Source organism: Alosa pseudoharengus, unplaced genomic scaffold (assembly GCF_046254945.1).
Source record: "Alosa pseudoharengus isolate Yale_2024_CS ecotype anadromous, Long Island Sound unplaced genomic scaffold, YU_APseudo_1.1 YU_APseudo_1.1_scf_23, whole genome shotgun sequence".
Classification (NCBI taxonomy): domain Eukaryota; kingdom Metazoa; phylum Chordata; class Actinopteri; order Clupeiformes; family Clupeidae; genus Alosa; species Alosa pseudoharengus.
In genome coordinates, this window is record NW_027468685.1 from 28,570,287 (window position 1) to 28,580,582 (window position 10,296).

A 10,296-nucleotide genomic window follows, 5' to 3' on the forward strand; every position below is an offset into this window, starting at 1 on the left:
ATTACTTTTAGATTACTTCAATAAATATGCCCACTAAGTAAAAGACACCACCACAGAATTGATGAAAGAATTCTCATTCTATTTTTCTTCTCCACTCTTCTCCAAACATGCACAACTCAGCTTAACCTTTATAAGGGCACACCTGGACAAATAATTTAGCTTTTGCTGGATTTTTTTGACCCAGGGACATGGCCTGAGATTGGCATAAAAAAGGGAAGCATTAAACCCAAATGACATAGCCTACAAATCTAGACGCACCCTAGCGGCGGCAAATTAATTTGCTCAGCCTGTACGTCTAGTATCAAACCATAGGGATTTCTATTGGCTGACGCCGTGGACGTCATCCAATCACAGCGCTCTATTTTGTTAGAGAGTCTTAAGGCGGGCTTAACAGGATGACGACAGTCCTGTGACGGTGAACAACAAGGAAGGTGGCTATGGCGGAGGAGTTGGACTTGTGCTTTTCTTTGAAAGTTGAGCAACACAATGCACTTAAGTCATTCCTTTCGAAGAAGGATGTATTTGCCGTTTTGCCGACCGGATACGGATGGTTGTAGCGCTGGCCTATTGCATGCCTAGGCAGTTTGAAAGACAATTCTCTGCCCGCCCCTTGGATTTAGCGAGGTGAATGGCTCGATTCCAGACTATACATTTCAATGATATAGGATGGCCCGCCAGGCTACAAATGACACCATGTCCGTTTCAATTGTGGGGGTGAGAAAATTATTATTTTGGGATGTTTTTCAACCAGGGGGACCTGGTGACTTTCTCAAAGTAAACGGTAACACTAAAACAAGAGGCTACATTAAGATTAGGAGGAAAAGATCAGGCAGTGTGCCCGAGAGACCTGCCCCAATAGTAGCCTATGTAAGTTAGTAAGTAAGTATATCTTTTGATCCCGTGAGGGACATTTGGTCTCTGCATTTAACCCAGTCCGTGAATTAGTGAAGTCGAACCGGCAAGCCCAAAGGCTGAAGCCCTAACCGGTAGGCCATGGCTGCCCCAAAAGGCAGCATTTGAACATTAAACCACACAATGATCCAAAACATACAGCCAAACAAGGCAAGAAATGGTTAACAGAGAACAATATCAACATTTTAGAGCGGACCTCAATCCATCAAAAAAGTGAGCACAAGGCCAAAGTGATGGCAAATAATCGTTCCTGCCTCAAAACCCAGATTGCTGCTAAAAAGGTGCAGTCTACAATCATTGTGGAGACATGAAGAGGCTTGGTGGGTATTATATGAACCTTTTTGAGAGCTGTGGTGGTAAATAAAGATGTTTCTAGTGTTTGTTTAAATAGGGTATGAATAATTTTGAACACTCATTTTTTTATAATGAATAATTCCATGTTTTTACCACATTGTCTTGCAACCTTTTGGCATGTGCAAGTGTAATTTTAAGTAAGAACAAACATATTGGTCAAGATTGGTAAAAATCATTGATTGGTAAAAATCAATCAAAAAACATTGGCAAAAATCAATATTTGCCAGGGGTATGAATAATTTTGTTCTTAACTATATCTTTAAAAAGTCTAAAAAGTGAACATCCGAATAAACTGCTTGTCAAATTAAAAGGCTATCATAAAAAAGTTGCATTGTTTGCATGATAAAATGTAATCAGATAATCCCCAACAATGTAACTGTAATCTGATTACACAATTTTTTTATTGTACTCTGGGCTGATTATAGTTACTTGATTTTTGTAATCTGATTACGTAATCCAGATTACATGTAATCCGTTACTACCCAACCCTGGCTAATAGCAGTATTCCCTTTTATAAAGGCAAAGGCATTCAGTATGATCAGAGTCCACAGCGGTATTCAGTATGACTACTACAGAGTACACAGCGATATTCAGTGTGATTACTACAGAGTACACAGCGATAAACTGCACTGCCTGCTTCAAGGCCTGCCTGAGCTAGGAGCAGCAACGTACCCTTCACAGTAGGGGATTGTGGGTACAGATTTACCCATTGGGTAATGAGACTCATAAAAGGTAACACAAATGCAAACTGAGAGAGACACATATTCACAAATAGATACACAAATACACAGACATGCCAACTATCACCACCCCCCCCCCCCTCACACACACACACACACAAGCCCACTTCAAAATAGAGGACTTCATGCAACGTTTCATTTGGTGGCCATGGAGTTGTTGACTTGTATGCAAGACCTTGAAAATTCCTGAGGAGATTTTTTTCTTTACGAAACACTAAATGGAACTGGACCTAATTACCTATCAGACATGCTTCAGCAGTACACACCTTCCAGACCTCTCAGGTCTCAGGAGAAAAACTTGTTAGTAAACTTTCACATGTCATCAAAAAGGCTCCAACTGTAGCCAGTTTTAAATCTAGACTTAAGACCCAACTGTTCTGATGCCTCCTGCTAACTGATCAAATGTAGCCTACTTCCTGTTATTACTGAGTTACACATTTTGAATGTCTTTTTAATTATTCTAACTTATGTTTACTCTTATTTTATGTCTTTTATGTTTCTTTTTATTATTATTCTTTTTATTATTATATTATTTTCTTTACATTTTTAACTATGTTTTAACTATTGCCCTTTTATGCTTTCATTTCCCTTTACTCTTTGCTTTTGTTTATGTAAAGCACATTGAATAATCCATGTGTATGAAATGTGCTGTGTAAATAAACTTGACTTGATTTAGATATGATTTGCGTTTGAGTGTTTAAAAATGACCACAAGCAGAGTAAGGCAAGCAGAACCAAAACAACAGACTGAGAAGAATCAGCATGATGAAATTGCATGCCTGTGCAAATATCTCTCTGTCTGTGAAAGAGAGAGAGAGAAGGAGAGAGAGAGAATGAGAGAGAGAGGGAGGGGAGACTTGACAGAAGTAAATACAAAGTAAGACAGTAGGACAGGTGAACTGGGACTCACTCCACAGTGGAACAGATACAGGAACAATGATTTCCACTGGATTCTGTCAGTGGCCCCTTGTGACTAGACCAGGAAACAAATGCCAAATGCCACAGCATAGAGACATGCATGCTCACACACACATACACACATACACACACACACACCACCTGCCAGAGGCCCCTTGATGACACACCAGGAGCAGTGAGCCAGTATCTCTGTTCTCTGCTCGCTCCACATCAATATTTCAGCCCCAGGACTCTCCACCAGCAGCGGGTACAAGCAGCCAGGCTGCCCCTTCCTCCTCTCTCCACACTCTACTACACGCTACACACACACTTGCTACAGAAACACAGTCTAGGACAACTCACACACATGCATACACACACACACACACACACAAACTCTCTCTCTCTCTCTCTCTCTCTCTCTCTCTCTCTCTCTCACACACACACACACACACACACACACACAAACAGAGCTAAACAAAAAAAGTCAGACAACATAAATGCACATTTGCATGCAAGCACACACATACAAATATACCCACACTGATAGTCAAAAACACATCATGTATGCATGTACACACACACACACACACACACACACACACACACACACACACACACACACACACACACACACACACACACACACACACACACACACACACACACAAGGGACGTGTTTTCAGAGACTCATGCTGAGGATGCCAGGCTCATCTGCTGCACGTGCTGCCCCCACACGCTGGATACAGCCACCACAGCCACAGGCACAGGCCTGGGTCCAGTACACACACACACACACATACAGACATACAGACAGAAACAGACACACACACACACACACACACTCATACAGACAGAAACTGACAGACACACACACACACACACACTCATACAGACAGAAACAGACAGACACACACACACACACACACACACACACACACACACACACACACACACACACACACACACACACACACACACAGACACACACACACACACACAGACACACAGTTACAAAAGAATAAAATCACTGCCAAGAGTAATCAGTGCCCTAACATATTACTGGGGGAAAAAAGATCCCCAGAGATTTGGTGTCACAACGAGTCACTACTCTGAGCAATTCATCAGAGGACATCTACCTCCTGTCCGACTAAAAGGATGTGGAGATCCATCGATCGGTGGAGGGATGTTTACTAAATTAAATAGCCTGGCAGCATGTCTTCTCGGGGTGGGGGTAAGGGTGGGCGTGTGGGGGGCAGCTGGGGGATGGAGGCTGAGAGGATGCAGGTGGTGCTCAGTGTAGTGGGTGGGTGAGGGTGACATTGAAATAAAACACAAACACAGACAGATGCAGGGCTCAGGGCCTGAGGAGAGGAGTGTGTGTGTGTGTGTGTGTGTGTGTGTATGTGTGTGTGTGTGTGTGTGTGCTATGCTGTGCTGTGTGCATGTGTGTACATGAATGTGTCAAGAGAGTGAGAGTGGTGGGCAGGAAGAGATACAGCGAGGGCCTCATTTGAAATTGCACATGGCGAGTCATGGTGGGAATGCACCTTAAGTGACAGGCTATAGAGTTACCGCTGAGCCCTCTCCTCTCTGCCCCTGTGCACGTCCCCCACCCATGCGCGCCATCATCCTGTGAAGGGGACCTGCGCTGACACAATGTGTGTGTGTGTGTGTGTGTGAGTGTGTGTGTGTATGTGTGTGTGAAGGAGAGGGTTTGAGGTCAGGCAAACTGCAGATCAAGGACCCTGTCTGTCATCTTTATCATCCTCTACCTTCAATATAATATTTCAAACAGGAGTGGTATGAGCTGTATACTCTCTCTCTCTCTCTCTCTCTCTATGTGTGTGTGTGTGTGTCCCACTATTTCCAGGAAACACAAAGTTGAAACACAATCTGAAAATTCAGGAGAGGCATTTTACATACCCAGTGTTGTAATTCGCATTGTAGAGATCATGAAAATGTTCCACACACAGCATGTCTATGTGCACTTGTCAGAATGGATGCAGAGTGTGTGTGTGTGTGTTCATATATGCATGTGTATATGTCTGTGTGTGTGTGTGTGTGTGCGTGTGTGTGTGTGTTCAATACGCATCTCTGTGTGTGTTTATGCATATGCCTGAGTGCCGCCGTGCATGCGTGGATGTGCATATGCATACCTGTGTGTGTGTGTGTGTGTGTGTGTGTGTGTGTGTGTGTGTGTGTGTGTGTGTGTGTGTGTGTGTGTGCGTGCGTGTGCGTGTGTGCGTGTGTGCGTGTGTGCGTGTGTGTGTGTCTAATTGTGCTCTGATGCATGAGTGTATGGCTGTTTGCTGACTTTGTTTATTTTTAGCCAGGCAGTAGAGCAGAGAGACTGCTGGGCAATCCCTGACCGTCACTCACAGCTAGCGTAGCAGAGACAGCCACATGTGTCACAAAGGTCTCTATCACTCACAGGTCAACAGCATGGCCAATGAGCCCCAGTCAAGCAGAAGATCAAGCATCTGATAGGTCAATCTGATTTCCAGCGTAGATCAGCTGTTACGATGATCAACATCACTTCATTAGAGAGACATTTACTGGGAGTTTACATCGCAAGCAAGACATTGGCAAGAGTGAGACGTCTCATACATACAATGATACACTGATTCTAGAATTCTATTGCTAGGACGGACGTCAGACGGGTGACTGAAAAACACTTCAAAAACGGCTATGAATTCCCAGTAAAGAAGACTTGTTCAAAACGTTTCTCAGTGAATTCTGGCAAAATTGTATAGCCACAAAATAACCTAATGACTACAAAGGAAAACAGTTTGGCACCTGACTGGGAGATACTGTATATCAATTTATCAATTAATTATATAAATGATTTGCTACACGGGCTGCAAAACTATGATAACAATTTGTAAAAGAAAAACTGTTCTTGCATCAATCGAGGTACATTTCAAGTATTTATGATGAGACATTCACAACCAGGAGCAGACCTCATGCTGAAGGACACTCTAACAGAAGCCCATACAAGTTTGAGAGAGCACATGAAAGAGAGAAAGCAGGAGAGGGAGAGAAAGAGAAAGAAGGAGACAAAGAGAAATAAAAAGAGTGAGAGAAAGAGAAAGAGATAGAGGTAGACAAAGAGGGAGAGTGAGAGGGAGACAGAGAGGACGTTGCCTCTTTCAACATGTGAAACAAACAAACAATGTGAAATAAAGCAGCAAATTGGAAAAAAGACCACTTTTACATGGATCACCCTGCAGAGCAAGGCCTGGATTACATAGCTGAAGTAACACCACATACCCCAAGGGGATGGAGCTCAGGATGTCGACAAGCCACTTCCCTAAGGAGACAGGAAGTCATAACAGTGCCCTCGCGAACAGACGGATGGGCTACTTTGAGACCCCAACTGAACAGAGTGGATGCTGCTGCAGAGATGGTTGGTAAACAAGTATATTTGGCTGAGGTGAGCAGGCAAACAACGGACATCACATAAATACAGCCACACTGCCCTCCAGGAGTTGGAGTTGAGAGAGGTATTTGTTAGTCAGTAGTCACCCCCCGCCCCACATTCACACACACACACACACACACACACACACACACACACCACTACCTCTCCAGTCCCCTTTGGGACATTACGATGCATGTCATCATCATAGGATGATGTCACCACCACTACCATGCCGACACACAGGGACATACAGGGACAAAAAAGAACAAAGAACGTGGGAGGCAAATGTTAGTGTGTGTGTGTGTGTGTGTGTGTGTGTGTGTTTGGGTTTGTGTGTGTTTGTGTTTGTTTTTGTTTGTGTGTTTGTTTGTGTGTGTGTGTGTGTGTGTGTGTGTGTGTGTGTGTGTGTGTGTGTGTGTGTGTCTTCAGACATATTGATTTCATGTGATCTTGCTTTGCTGATACTAAAACCTAAACAACTTTAGTCATCAATATCTAGATGCAGGATTTAGACTTTGCACCTGCTGATATGCCAGTTTAATGGTTGAATGTGGTTCAAAGGTTCACTGTAACAGTAAAACATTTGTGGACCCCAAACTGCTGCAGAAATTGAGCAGACCTAGACCTGGCTTGCAACCCTATGGGTGAGCAACAGGTCTAGAAATTAACTCGGATTTGAGCAAGTGATGCACCTGCTGGAAATCTGGAAGCTGGAGATCATGTCTAGAGCCCAGAGCTATAACTATCCAAACAATTCCCGCCCTGACAGTTGTGGCCTTGAGAGCGAAAAACCAACAGTTCGGCTGGACCTGTGCTGTTCTGTAATACTGCCGGGTCACACAAATCATGGCTGACAAAGTGTTTTACGTTCTTTCAAGTTCCAATGCAGTGGCCTGTGTCTGCAATACTGTCCTCTGAATACGTATTTGAAAAGCAAGACCAACACTTTTTACTGGACTTTACTTCAATTATTACTCTGTAATAGACACAGACTTTCTAATGCCCGATATAAGGCCTGTGCCTCCCTACATGAACCTCACCATTAAAGCAGAGCCGAACATTGCAGTTCAAAATATGTGGTTTCCCAGGTGTGACAACTGAAGGTAGGTCTGTATATGTGTGCTTTCCACATGTTGTCTGTGTGTGTGTGTGTGTGTGTGTGTGTGCTTTCCACATGTTGTCTGTGTGTGTGTGTGTGTGTGTGTGTGTGTGTGTGCTTTCCACATGTTGTCTGTGTGTGTGTGTGTGTGTGTGTATGCTTTCCACATGTTGTCTGTGTTTGTGTGCTTTCCACATGTTATCACAGCCTACAATGGAGTCCCCCAAAATTGGACATCTTAACAATTCCTGCTGCCACAGTATAGTAGTGCATTAGGACACATGCATGCAAACCACAATACAATGCAAATCACTATTTGCTTAGTCTTCGAGGCCTCTGGTCAAATTGAATGTATATAAAAGCACGATCTAAAGACATGACGAACAGCCTATCCTTGTCCGGAAATCCATATGTCCATCTGATAAATTATACTTACCAGTCGTTATGTGGTGCGCTGACACAGCAAAGGGGGTAGAAAAATCCAAAGTAATTTTATCCGGCCACCATCTTACAATGCTGCCTCGATACAGATGACAAGAAATACCGTTCTTCACTCGTTTTAAGTTGTTACACTAAGCAAAGACCTGGGCAATAGTGAATGGACCTGTGCACTGCGCACCGACATCGATGCATGTTCACTACTGTAGTTTAACCCATGGTGAGGATGCCAAATAAAGAGGAACGTACCATCTTAGCGTGCGCAGGGCATGGCTTAGAAACATGATCTACATCCTTAACAGTAGCTTATATCGATAGGACAACATACTTCAAACCAAAATAAATGGCGTTTATTTATTTATTTATTTATTTTTGCGAACGGACAACGCCAAGACGCACTTGATAAATCAAGCGTCAATGGAATCTACCATGATTTAAATGGTACGGTCCAACCCGGTATAACCAAGATATCGAGAGGAAAAGGATCGTGCTATTTTGCACAGGTTATTGAGTTTTATACAGTTATTTCATCAACAGGTCAACGAAAAGACTTTATCGCAACGATAATATGGTGAAAATGAGGCTTTAATGCTATATAAATGTACAGAGATAACCTATAGCCAGTAAAAGACAATTATCTGTATTTGCCCCCACCCCATGAGAAGATGAACAATTAACAATTAATGCATTTTCTCTGAACTAAAACAACCTTGGCTAGACCATTATATGTTATGCTCTAGATAGAAACATTGTATATATACAAACCAATTGATCTGTCATGAGTGGGGAAGAGTGACATGGACTATATTGATACTGTGAAAATTATTTCACCATCTCTGTTGTTATTTCACAGTGCTGGAGTCCAGTGGCTTCAAAACAGGTGAAAGAGAACACTGTTTATGTGTTGACTGCCTGACCTTCATGCCTCTTCCATCAGCAAATCTGCCTGAGCACAAGCTGCTTTGGGCCCTTCCAGCAGTGACACTGGACACCGTGAGGACATCCTTCCTCCCTTAAACAGACATCCTCTAGGTACAAACACACATGCACACACACACTCACATACACACACACAGGGGTAGAGGGAGAGAGAGAGAGAGATAGAGATAGCGATAGAGAGGGGGAGAGAACTTAGGCATACACACACACACACGCCTAAACATACACAAACACACAAACACAAACTCACTCACACACACACACACACTTCCCCACACACCCACACACATTCCCTCTGTCATCACAAGCACAAGTTCAGGCATTGTAAACAAGGGGCAAATTGTGAGCAATGGCTTTTATGATACTCAGCAGTACAGATGAACTCCATATCCTGGTAGAGTTCAACTCAGCTCCAATTCTTTTTTAGCGACACAGCTTTCTGTACATAATTTATTCCCTCAGTTCGCAAAGCTGGAAAGGCCCGAAAAGAAAACATACCACGACTTGGCGTGTGTAATCTTCCTTCACTTCATGATTTAATAATGGAGTAAAAATTGATGTTTGTTTCAACAGCAGCAGGCAAGAATTACCACAAACTTGCCAATAAACTTTTAAATGAGTTTGGTAAACTGCTCTCAGCAAACAATAGCAGACTCTGACTGGCGGAGTGGGACTGACATGTGACTGACTTCTTCTTAACGGTCATTTTGTCTTTGCATCTTGAAGTAAACTTCATTGAAATTGTGACAGATTACTTTGGAGTAGGCTATCCGTTGCCCCATAATTGTGTATACTGCAATGGACTGTTCACAGGCCTTCCAAAAAAGACTATTAAACAGCTTCAGGTGATACAAAATGCAGCAGCTAGGATTCTAACAAAAACTAAAAGAACTGACCACCAATTCTTAAATCCTTGTACTGGCTTCCAGTAAGTCACAGAATTGACTTTAAAGCACTATTGCTTGTTTATAAATCAGTAAATGGAGCAGGACCTAAATACCTGTCAGACATGCTTCAGCAGTACACACCTTCACATCCTCTCAGGTCCCAGGTGAAAAACCTGTTAGTAAAACCTACTATTAGAACTAAACATGGTGAAGCAGCTTTTAGCTGCTATGCGGCTCAGCTCTGAAACCAACTTTCGGATGACATCAAAAAGGCCCCAACTGTAGCGAGTTTTAAATCTAGACTTAAGACCAAACTGTTCTCAGATGCTTTCTGCTAACTGTATATAGTATAAGTATATATACTCTTTTGATCCTGTGAGGGAAATTTGGTCTCTGCATTTAACCCAATCCGTGAAACACACACACAGCGAGACACACACACTAATCCTGGCGCAGTGAGCTGCCTGCTACAACAGCAGCGCTCGGGGAGCAGTGAGGGGTTAGGTGCCTTGCTCAAGTGCACTTCAGCCGTGGCCCACTGGTCGGGGCTCGAACCGGCAACCCTGCGGTTACAAGTCCAGAGTGCTAACCAGTGGGCCACTGCGCC

General features: G+C 43.2%; 1 protein-coding gene across 1 annotated transcript in view; it reads right to left on the reverse strand.

The window, feature by feature from the left end:
• LOC143140240 (cAMP-dependent protein kinase inhibitor beta-like) overlaps positions 1–8,028 on the reverse strand; it is a 40,651-nt gene extending 32,623 nt beyond the window's left edge. Inside the window, exon 1 of the mRNA XM_076301038.1 lies at positions 7,862–8,028. The gene's annotated coding sequence lies outside the window, so the exon portion shown is untranslated. The remainder of the gene's footprint in view (positions 1–7,861) is intronic.
• Between the last annotated feature and the right edge of the window lie 2,268 nt (positions 8,029–10,296).